The sequence below is a fragment of the Lotus japonicus genome, chromosome 1 (assembly GCF_012489685.1).
Source record: "Lotus japonicus ecotype B-129 chromosome 1, LjGifu_v1.2".
Lineage (NCBI taxonomy): Eukaryota > Viridiplantae > Streptophyta > Magnoliopsida > Fabales > Fabaceae > Lotus > Lotus japonicus.
In genome coordinates this window covers 118,128,287-118,139,218 of record NC_080041.1, presented here as the reverse complement: position 1 = coordinate 118,139,218, position 10,932 = coordinate 118,128,287, and the positions used below count along the sequence as shown (strand labels likewise).

Sequence of the window (10,932 nt, the reverse complement as noted above, 5' to 3'; positions counted from 1 at the left end):
TAAACCTATTTGATGCATGCTAATTGTTAGTATCGTCTTTTATATTCATTGTGAAATGTACAACCCTAGGATGCTATCTCTAACTTATAAGCCTAAGTGGCTACTCCTTATCTTTACCTATTGGATTTATTATTTACATAATTCTTTGGAGTTGACCCTCGCGTCTTCTGTGTGTGCTTTGGCGGACTACGCCCTTTGTCAGATGTCCATGGCGGACTGGTTCATGATGGTTCACCCTTCGGGGGGGGACTAGGTTGGAGATGCTTGATCAGGAGGACTACGGTTCATGGGTGGCCGACCCCGCTGGCCACCGAGCGACTTACTCGAGACAGGATTAGTGTAGGAGTAGAGTCTTAGCTATGACCGTCATGTTTTATTTGGGGACAGGGTAGTTTCTTGCCAATAGCTTTTGTGTGGTTTCTCTACGGAAATCACAGAGAGTTGGTTGGACTAGGAGGTCTTGATTTAGGCCGTTTGGGCTGCCTTATTCTCATTTTTGAGGGATAGTGTTGCGGACACTTGACCTTTCTTTTGGATTGTACCTTTTGCCTACGGGCGCTACTTTCTACTACTTTCCGTCACTGGAGGATACTCGTGACGTGGTTTGTTACTTACAACGGGGGCTGTAATTATTTATCGTATATTAGTTCTGTTATCTTTTGTTGGGGAGTTTTATTCCTTTCAGTCTCTGATTGTATTATCAAAAAAAAATATTCACGTTTTTCCGCTTTAAGTTTCTTTTTGGTTACTAAAGTGATGCCACCGAAATCGGGGTGTTACATCATGTCCGGTGTGGCTTGATGTGTTGGGTTGAGGATTCAGGAGAGTTTGGACGGATGGTGGCTGTAGCCTGTAGGCTGCCATGAAGGTTCAGATGTGAGATGTTAAAAATTTGGGATTAGGGTTCAATTGGTTTTAATTTCATTTTTTAATAAAATTGTTTTATTTTTCATTTTTCTTTTATTTATTTATTTACTGATGTGTCATCCATGGTGGTGTAATTAGTAAAAAAGAATCTAAATAAGAATATTCTGTTTGAAATTTAACGGCAACTGACGGAAGGACCTAATTGCTACAAATTGATCTTTTATGTACCAAAATTGCTCCTTTTAAACAAAGGGGATTCAAATTGCACAAGGACCTAACATCAGGGATGAAAAGTGCAATTAAGCCTTAATTGTAAGTGCTTGTAATAAATACAAGTTCACATTTCAAGTCTAGTGTGGAGTATCTATTCCCACATACTCATCTTTGCCATGTTGGAATTGAATATGTACTCCAATGGGAATAGATACTCTAATGAGTATGTATTTAACATTAAATACTACCATTGAAGATGCTCTTAAACTTAATAATATCCATTACCCCTAGTCCCCATCCTCCTTGGCTTTACAAGCCAGCTCTCATTTTACCCATGGTTTGCAACTATTTATTTTATTAGCCATAGAAATAGGAATTTTAAAAATAGAAAGGCAGATGAGAGGGATAGTGATAAGTACCGAGTTCAGAAGACATAGACGACCGCAAAAAGGTAAATGCTTCGATTTCTAAGGGGTCAACCGTCTTTCCAGCTTCTGAATTAACGAATTCCATGTAGCTCTCCTTCTTGGGTTTGCAACTACTTCAATCCCCAAATACACAAATAGGACCCTCATCACCTTGCAATTTAGTATTTCAGCAAAACATCTTACCTCATTCTCATCAGCAACAATACCATCCACCTTACTATTGTAGAAATTTACTTTCAATCCTGATGCCAGCTCAAACCATCCTGAGAATGCTCTTGATTGTGTAACTGTCACTACAACATTTTAGTTCTACGGCCACGCCCGAAAAACCGTGGCATAAAGCGAAAAACCGTTTCCTTAGCATTTCCGGAACGCTTTTGAACATGTGGTAGTCTAAGGCGTTGCCTATACCTAAGAAAACGGTTTTTTGGATCAAACGCAACCCTGACTAGAAAACGTATCCCTATCTATGGTAGCGCTACGGTTTTCTAAGTCTTCTACGGAAACAGTTTTCCAATTGTATCCATATATTACCTGTGAAAAAACGTTCTCGAATGTATTATAGGGTACAATTACGGAACCGTTGCATTAGGGTTTTTAAAAAACCGTTTCCCTCTCCTTTCAGTCTCCATGTATGGCCTGCCAGGGGATCTCTTGATCTCTTACTAGTAAAATATATATTTATAACTAAAGACTATGAGCTCTCAAGACTTAACACTTTACAGGGCTACAAAAAAATCATAAATATGAGCAAACAACATTAAAAATCATAATCTTTAGACAAATTTCTTGGCAAGCAAAACAAACATTTGAAAACTTAAAACGGTAAAAGATTTTAGTGAACACTATAACATGAACAGTAAAGCATGCGCTACCTCAAGGCTAACCATGTAGCATGGTAAAATCATCTTTCTGCAACATACTAACACATGAACTATAAATCATTCCTCTTGTATAGCTTCTTCATTTTCTTAATCTTCTCTACCCTCTCTGTCTGAAGCCTTTGCTCACACCTGTCAGCATAAAAAATAGAACTCAACATTAGTTGTCAATTTTTTTTAATAAGTTCAAATCCAGAAAGTTAACTAATGATATTTTGAAATGCTTGCAACACACTCTTTTAAAGCTATAAAATGGCCTATCCAATGTCCAATGTTAAAAGACATCACATTAGCAGTCCTTCATGTGTCCTGACTCCCGAGTCATTCCCATCTACCTAAGCAAACGGTTCATTCAAAATATAAACACAGATACAGAGACAAGTAAATTAAGTCTTCTCTAAACAAATTCAATCAAAATTCAAAATATCAACACAATCAGAAATGCTAAGACAAATGCAGTAATAACTGTCGAACACTTAGCACCTTAGTGGATCTTGATCAGAAATTCTTACCACTTAACTAGTAGCAAGGATTTCTAAATTCCTGAGTCATGGTACAGATTGAAACTTTTGGAAGTGAATTGACATGAAAAGGGCCAAAGCAAGACTAACATCTTACACTAATCTTATTTTTTAAATCAAGGAATTAAGATAATATTCCAAATATAGTGCACTTAGGAGAGTTTTTGGGGAAAAGGAAAAGATAAAGCACTTCCAACAACCTAAGTTATTATTTACACAGGCACTTATATGAATAAGACGCAAGAATCCATACACCATTTATATCTGCAAAAGATGACAGGTGGATATCTAGACATGAGAAGTGGAACAATACAAGAGGAAGCAACTGAACGTGCCTTATCTACCAGTACCAAACTATCAATATCTTCTCAACAAAGCCTATGCATTTCATTAGACCAAATCATTCCATATCTTTTCTTATACATATCCAATCATCCACCTCAGTCCTCTCAACATTGAAAACTATCACCGTAGTAAGGCCAGGCGTTGCTGTATCACCAAAATGTTGTAGTGTGTTCTTTAATGACATGTCACCAATAAGCAATATGTCATCAAGAAATTGAATATGTGAGGCAACAGTATCATTATCTCCCACCTTATATCCAGTGACGGATCCAGGACCCCGGGGTCAGGGGTTCAAAATTTTTAAATGAACACATCGATAAAAATATAATTAAAAACAACTTTAATATGTTTATACATTAGAAAGTATACAAGTCATAGTTGATACAAATAGGTGGATTTTTGGTGCAAATAGGTGCAAAACTTAGTCTACTAGTATAATTTAAAATTTTCAGAGGGTTCAAAAAAAATTATATAGGAAAATAAGGGCAATTTTTTTTTGAACACAAGGTAGATCCGCCCCTGCTTATATCTTGTGATTAGATTTCTCCTAATGGCCTCCCTCGTCAACCCTCTCGAGCCTTCTGCCACTGTCAGGAATGGAAACGGAACTATTAGGTCACCCTGCCTTTCTACCTACTATGAAATAAGGAATGAAAATATGAAATCATACATACCAACTAAATAATTATGATAAAATCCATCAGGTAAAATATCATTCAAACTCGAGAATGTGAACGAAGAAAGGGGAACTCGATTCACAGTCACGGAGATAATCATTGTGTCAAGTTCAAATGATAACTTGTATTGATGACTAGTTGTTTTGTATTTTCCAAAAATATTCCCAACATAAAACTTGTACACGATTGTCTTTCACATAGAAGCATGAATTCGGGAACCCTGAGCAAAGAAACAAAGTATGAGATGAAAGGCATATATCAGCTGAAGCAAAAAGAAGTATGTAAACACTAGAGCCTAATTAGCATCCATCAACACCAAGTCCATAGAGGATGGGAGCTTTGATCCATCAATGTTTAAATCATAAAAAAAGACGAACTACTTTAACAACGATGGTGCAACAAGTGGAAGAAAAAAGTAATTCACAAATTGGAAAAGAGGTAGAATCCATGGCCTAGTGAAACGGACGCAAAAGGGCAAAGAGCAGCAATAGAAAGAACGGGAACGAAAACAATGAGTGAGTTTGACATGCTATATTCTTTTTTTTGGTACATCGGAAATCAACGCTATATTCTAAAACACAACAGTTTATAAGAAATATTAAGCCCTTCCTTCGAGTTCAAATAAACACATGATACATGTACCAAAAAAATAAACACATGATACGGGTTCGATAATCATTTTAGATGAATGGGGAATACTGCGTGTGATGAGGAGAATTGATTGGGACTTCCATTTTGGGCTGCAATTTCACTACAACAAAAACGCTTTTTACCGGCAATAAAAACTCCCTTTAGCGGCAATAAATATAGCCGCTAATTCTTTTACCGACAACCGCATCTTCGCCGGTGCATCGGGGGTCGATAAAGGATTTACCGGCCGTTATACCGGGCGCCGGTAAAGACGTCAAGAACGGCCGGGAAAAGTCACCATCCTATAGCGTCCATACTTGCCGGCATTTACTATTGCCGCTAAATATCATAGTAGGCAATGTCTTTATTATCTTATTTGGTGGCGGTTTTAGACCGCCAGGAATGGATTTCATAGCTGCCACAAACAAAACATCCCTCAGAAATATCAAGAACTAAAACCATTGCTTTCAAGCAAAAATAAACTATTCCTACCGATCTATATACATACCCATGTAAGACTACATGTCATAAGAGTAATAAAAAAGAGTCGTAATTTTTCGAACCACACAACTTATAAGAGCACAAAATGGCATAGAGATAATTAACAAGCTTCAAGGGACTAAAACTAAAAATATAGTTTTAATGATTTAGTCACTCACTCGATTTAAAAAATGAATTAAAGCTGAAAAATCTACTATTAATCAAGATAGAAGGAAACAAAGTGAAATGTGAAGTTTCATGCAAGTTATCCATGATATTCAAATCTTTAAAATCAGTTTTCACAGGGCACTAAACAGAATCTTATACCATGTTTCTGCTTATAACTTCTATCTACAAACTTCTGAAACTTGCTAATTAGCAATAACATCAGATTTATTCAAATATACCTAAATACAACATGCTAATTTTCATGGTTCGTGATGATGACACATCTAGCCCAAGAACCCTCGCAAGTACATAACCAAAGACTGACAAGTCTAATAAATAATGAAGACAATCCACAACAGAGACTGACCTTGACATACAACAATGGCATAATAAAATGAGAATCACAGCTAAGAGCCACCTACAAGTTAGAAGAATCAAATGCAAGATATTGAAAAACTAACCTCACTGTTGGCAATCTCTTCTTTATGTCTTGGTAAAAAAATATTACAGCCACCTGTCAAACAAGAATGTGGCCCAAAACTATAAATTTATATCAATTGAAGTACCTAAACATAGGATTCCCTATTCTTATCCATGTTAATGTGCATGTGGGTAAGAATAGGATACTTTCTTCCAGATTCAGCCTTGAGAATCATTAGAATGCAAATCTAGCTTGAAAAAAAATTAACACCAAAACTTACCTTAAAAACTCTGGGTAAAGGTGAGGTTGAAGAATCCTCATTTAGACCACCTCTAAGCTCTGTTTCTGGCTTCCTTTGCCAATACCTAAGGTACTTATCATTTTAGCTACGCTGCACAAGGAGGCTAGTTCACCAAGAACCCTTTCTGCTTCTGATAAAAAAGATAGTTAGTGTAAACACGTTAGAAAAAAAGTAATATGATGGTTATAAGTTATAACCTTGAAGGCTACCTCCTTTAGATACAAAGTATTGTCAAATTAGAAAAAAAAAATGTAACTAATTAGAAGAAAACCATAAAAAATGATGGTGATGACCCTGAAGGCTAGTGGTATGTAACAAAAGCTAATAATAAAACTGCATCCCCTAGTTGCAAAACATGTATATACCATTGTTAATAAGAAGACACAAACTAGTAATAAGAATGCATGAACTAAATCAGCTCAACCTTGAATACTCTTAACCTGCATGCAAACCCCAAAGAAGAGAAACATTTGAAATCAACAGGCATATCAGTGAAGAGAAAACAAGGATATGAAGAGAGGCGAAGAATGCAAAAACTTACAACCTCATAGGTTGCTTTGGAAATGTGTCTTTCCACTACTTGTCACACCGTAGGAAAACACAGTTCCTACAATTATTATCATGTTAGCTTCCAAACTCAGCTAACTCCATCAGTCACTTTAAAACTAACCATTAAGCGACAATAAATTAACCATGTACATGTGGTGTGACAAAGTAATCCAACTAAAACATTAAGCATCTGAAACATTAATGGAGAAAGACTCATCAGTTAGCATTGAAATAAGAGAACACCATGATAAAAACCAAATAAATTTAAAGAAACTTCAATTAGAAACAAAATAAGAGAACCCTAAACAGACAAACCTTAATAATGGACTAGTTCTATTATGTTATATTGTCATATTTCAGGGTTCCTCAGCTCAAACTAGTTCTACCTTCACCACTTAAGAGGACAATCCCAATGGCCATCAGCAGAGGATGAAGAGTTTGCAGTTAAAGTACACAAGAAAAATGAGGCAAACAATTTCACTATGAACAATGGAAAATCTAAATCATCCAATACAATGTTATCAAACAAGAGAGGTTCCCATCAACTTCAAAGTAAGGACCCTTCCAGTATTCAAATAACTACTACAAAAAGAGGTTGCATGGGGCACAAGTAAATCAATTAGAGCAATGAAGCATGTAATTGTACACTCACTGACTCACACATTTAGAGAGAGAGAGAGTACCATGTCTACACTGACTGATTTTCCATCCAGAGCCAAAATCCCAGTGCAATCTCACAAAACAAAAAGTTAGAGGAATTAGCAATGAGGATGAAGAAGAAACATTATTCAAATCAAACAAAATAAGCAGTTAAATTCACAACAATCAATAGTAAGAAGAAACAATAAGAAGCAGAGTGGGCGCAGCAATAGGAATTGAAATAGGGTTTGATGGAACACTCAATCGTGCTCGTACAGTGGAATCGGGTAACGGCGAGTTCCTTCAATCTATGGGGCCTGGATCACCGCTGCGACAGAGGCGTGTTCATCGGGGAAGGGAACGGTGTGGCCGCAGCCGCCACGAACGCCGTCGCCGCAACCGTCGATAGCAGAGGGAAAGAGGGGTTCGGAGGAAGAAGAGTGAGGGCGAAGAGAAGGGAAGAGAGAGCGAGGAATGCTTGGTGAGAAAAATTTGAGGGAAACTGTTCGCGATACTGAGAAAGAGGAATCGAGAAAGAGTAATGGCCGGCATACATTTACTTATTACCAACCAATCATCAATTGCCAACACATTTGATATTTCGCACATTTAATGCCGACAATCATGCCATTGCCGCTATAGAAGTGTCGCTAAAAGCCATATTTGCGGTAGTGTTTGTAAAGGGCAGGTTACGTTTGATATTCAAAACTTAATTCTATTTGCAATTTTTTTTTTTTTGAATTTTATTTGCAATTAACAATGAGGAGAATTGATAGCGTTCGATATCAAAAATTAATTCCTAGTAAAGGGCGACAATCAGCGAATTGATTACCAAAAGAATTGAGTATAGTGAGTGTAGACAGCATTGAAAAAATTACTAACCACCAAAAAGAATTCCAACATCCTTAAGGTTTATATATACATGTAGCTAGAATATGGATCCAGTGTATACACAGGACAAAATCACATAATTTAAACGTGAAACACTTTCGATTTATAGATCAATAAATGTAGACATATTTTACTTTCTATCTTTTACTTCTTATTTTATCACATTCATTATTTTTCTATCTTCTTTTCAGTTCTTTTTTGTGGATGTCTACAATCAAGACTAGTAACAATTTTCGTAGTATAAAACCGTCATGTTGTTCTTATTCCCAATCTAAAAACAAACGAGAAAAAACAAAGGACCAAACCCATCTCTCATTATCTACCACACCGGCACCAGAAACTGTTGCATCTTTGTTCAATGATAAGGAAAATACTCACGGGAATTGCATTTACAATGGTTTATCTCCCAACAAGACATCGCTCCAGAATCTTACCCTCTCACCTCGCCCCCACCATTGGTTGGGATCTACATGAAATACTATCTTCACGATGCTTATCTTCTCCATTGATTCTATCCCGTTAGAATTATGCCCGATATTCGAATCTCAAATTGATTAATCTCTTTTTTCATACTACAATGCACGTTTTCATCTCTCCCATTCCATTAACTCTCCTCACAAATGAAAATAACTTATATCCATACAACCTCAGCCGGATAGAGTTTATAAGAGGATAGATTGAAAGATTCACATGCAAATAAACTTGTGCGCTGCACGAGCAACGCACCAGCGCACCAGTTTTTTTTTTTTGGTACATGTCGTTAAATAAAAAGAAAACTAAGGTCTCACATAGGAGACACCCATAACATCAGCTAGCAAGAGAAAGCTCATCCCTTCTGGCGGTTGTTGAATAATCACGAGTTTGTTATTCTGTTGCGCCCCATGTTTTGCTAGGAAATCAGCACAAGCGTTCCCCTCCCGGAGAGTATGGTAAAGCTGCACATCCCACGCACGATCTAAGAGGTCCTTAATATCCCATATAAGGGAAGCATACCAGCGCACCAGTTTATTTATAATATTTTATAATCATAATTTTTAAAATTAAATAAAATAAAGAGTAAGGCTTATCACTTTTTAAAAAAAACATAGTAGAGAGTATTGAGTTTAGATGGTGTGATTATTGTATAAGTTAAAACATTTTCACTATGAGGTGCTTTTAGTTTTTAATATTTTCATCATCTATTGTTAGTTTAATTTTGAAACAATTGATATTTTATTGACTAGTTTTTTATGATTACAAATATTGATCTCATTGTAAAAGAATTTAGTGCACTAAATGAAATTTAATATTACTAATTATTAAAATGAACCCATTGATAATTATTCAAAATGAATTACAAAAACTAATAATCAATTTTATTCAAAGATATATCATACTTTATAAGTTATTGAGAGAGCATTAATAATAAGTTTATTGAGAAAGAATTAATGATTTTTTTTATAAGCAAAGAATTTTATTGAAGTGAAGAGGTACTTCAACCCAATACAAAATAGATAGAGAGAACTGAGGAAAACGCCTAAGGAAACGAGTACAGAAATTACAATGCCAAAGTGGAACCTCCAAAATGCTAAATTATCAAAACAAAAATCCATAGCCAAAGCACTACTCCCCACCAACATAGAAGACAGCTCCCACTAGGCCAGAAACATCACTTAACAAATACCAAATCCAAAATGAATATCTAATCCAGAGGACAAAATATCAATGCTCCCTTAATCCAGTAGCCACGCCCAAAACCTTACAAGACAGCAACCAATCCAAATGCTACCCCATCCAAATTTAATAAAGACATCAACCCCAACTTCCAATTACACCAACACACGAACACTACAAACAGCACTACTAACCTTTGAAAAGGAACATCCATCACACAACAAAGAAACAGCAGCTCACACATCAACAGGGTCACCACTACATGAATTGGATACACAGAAGGGGATTTGAATACCATTCAAAAATAGAGTAACCAAAGGTGGTTATTTTTGTTCTAATCCACTGCCATGATCGCAGCTTAATCAACTCCAACGCATTGGTCACGCAGGCCTCCTCTTGTCGGAACACCTTCGCATTGCGAATAAGCCATAAAGTCCAAATACCCGCCAGCCAAATAGTCAGCAACCCCTGATTTCGAGAAGTGCAAATGCCAAACCGGAACTGCAGAAGATGGGCACGAGCCTCCATAGGTAGAGCAGATGAAATCCCAAGCCAATTGAGGCAACCATACCAGACATCCAATGCAAAGGTACAAGAGAAGAGTAGATGGAAACTAGTCTCAATATCCTGCTGACAGAATAAGCACACAGCAACATCATATGAAGAAATCACATGCCGTTTCAATAAACTTTCAAAGCAAGGGATGCGATCCAATATGCATCGCCACGCAAAAGCCACCACACTATACGGTGCAGCTGCATGCCAAATTAAATTAAAGATAGGATCAGGGGGCGCTAGATCCGCAACCTGCAAAAAAGAGTAAGAGCTGTTAACTGAATAAACACCATCGGGGCTTGGACCCCATGTCCATTTGTCCATAGAATTCTCCACAAGCCTCACACCAGCCAGATCAGATATTAAATTTTGCAGCCACAACACCTCCCTTCCAACAATCGGCCTACACCATTCAAACTTTCAATTCCAAACACCTTGCACCCAAACACCACAGTCAGAGATAAACGCTCCTTTCAACCTAGACAAATTATATAACCGGAAGTATCTCTCCCTAAGGACGCCCACCCCCGACCAGTCCTCAAGCCAGAATTTAGTGGCATTACCAGCTCAAACATGTTTTAAGATCCCTTCCTGGAACCATCCCACTCCTTCACCACTGCAAGCTACTTTGACATCTTTCCACCATGCCGACTCCTTAGTACATGAACCATTACTATATATAGCAGACACCACCCTACACCACAACGAATTAG

At 37.0% G+C, this 10,932-nt stretch overlaps 1 long non-coding RNA gene across 1 annotated transcript; it reads right to left on the bottom strand.

Annotated features, from left to right (window-relative positions):
• Positions 1-3,622: 3,622 nt before the first annotated feature.
• On the bottom strand, positions 3,623-7,698 carry LOC130732523 (uncharacterized). The gene is made up of 6 exons (XR_009017058.1): positions 7,397-7,698; positions 7,165-7,214; positions 5,912-6,062; positions 5,672-5,724; positions 3,930-4,152; positions 3,623-3,842 (listed from the first exon to the last, which is right to left on the bottom strand). It is a non-coding gene; the product is annotated as an uncharacterized LOC130732523 (long non-coding RNA).
• Positions 7,699-10,932: the final 3,234 nt, after the last annotated feature.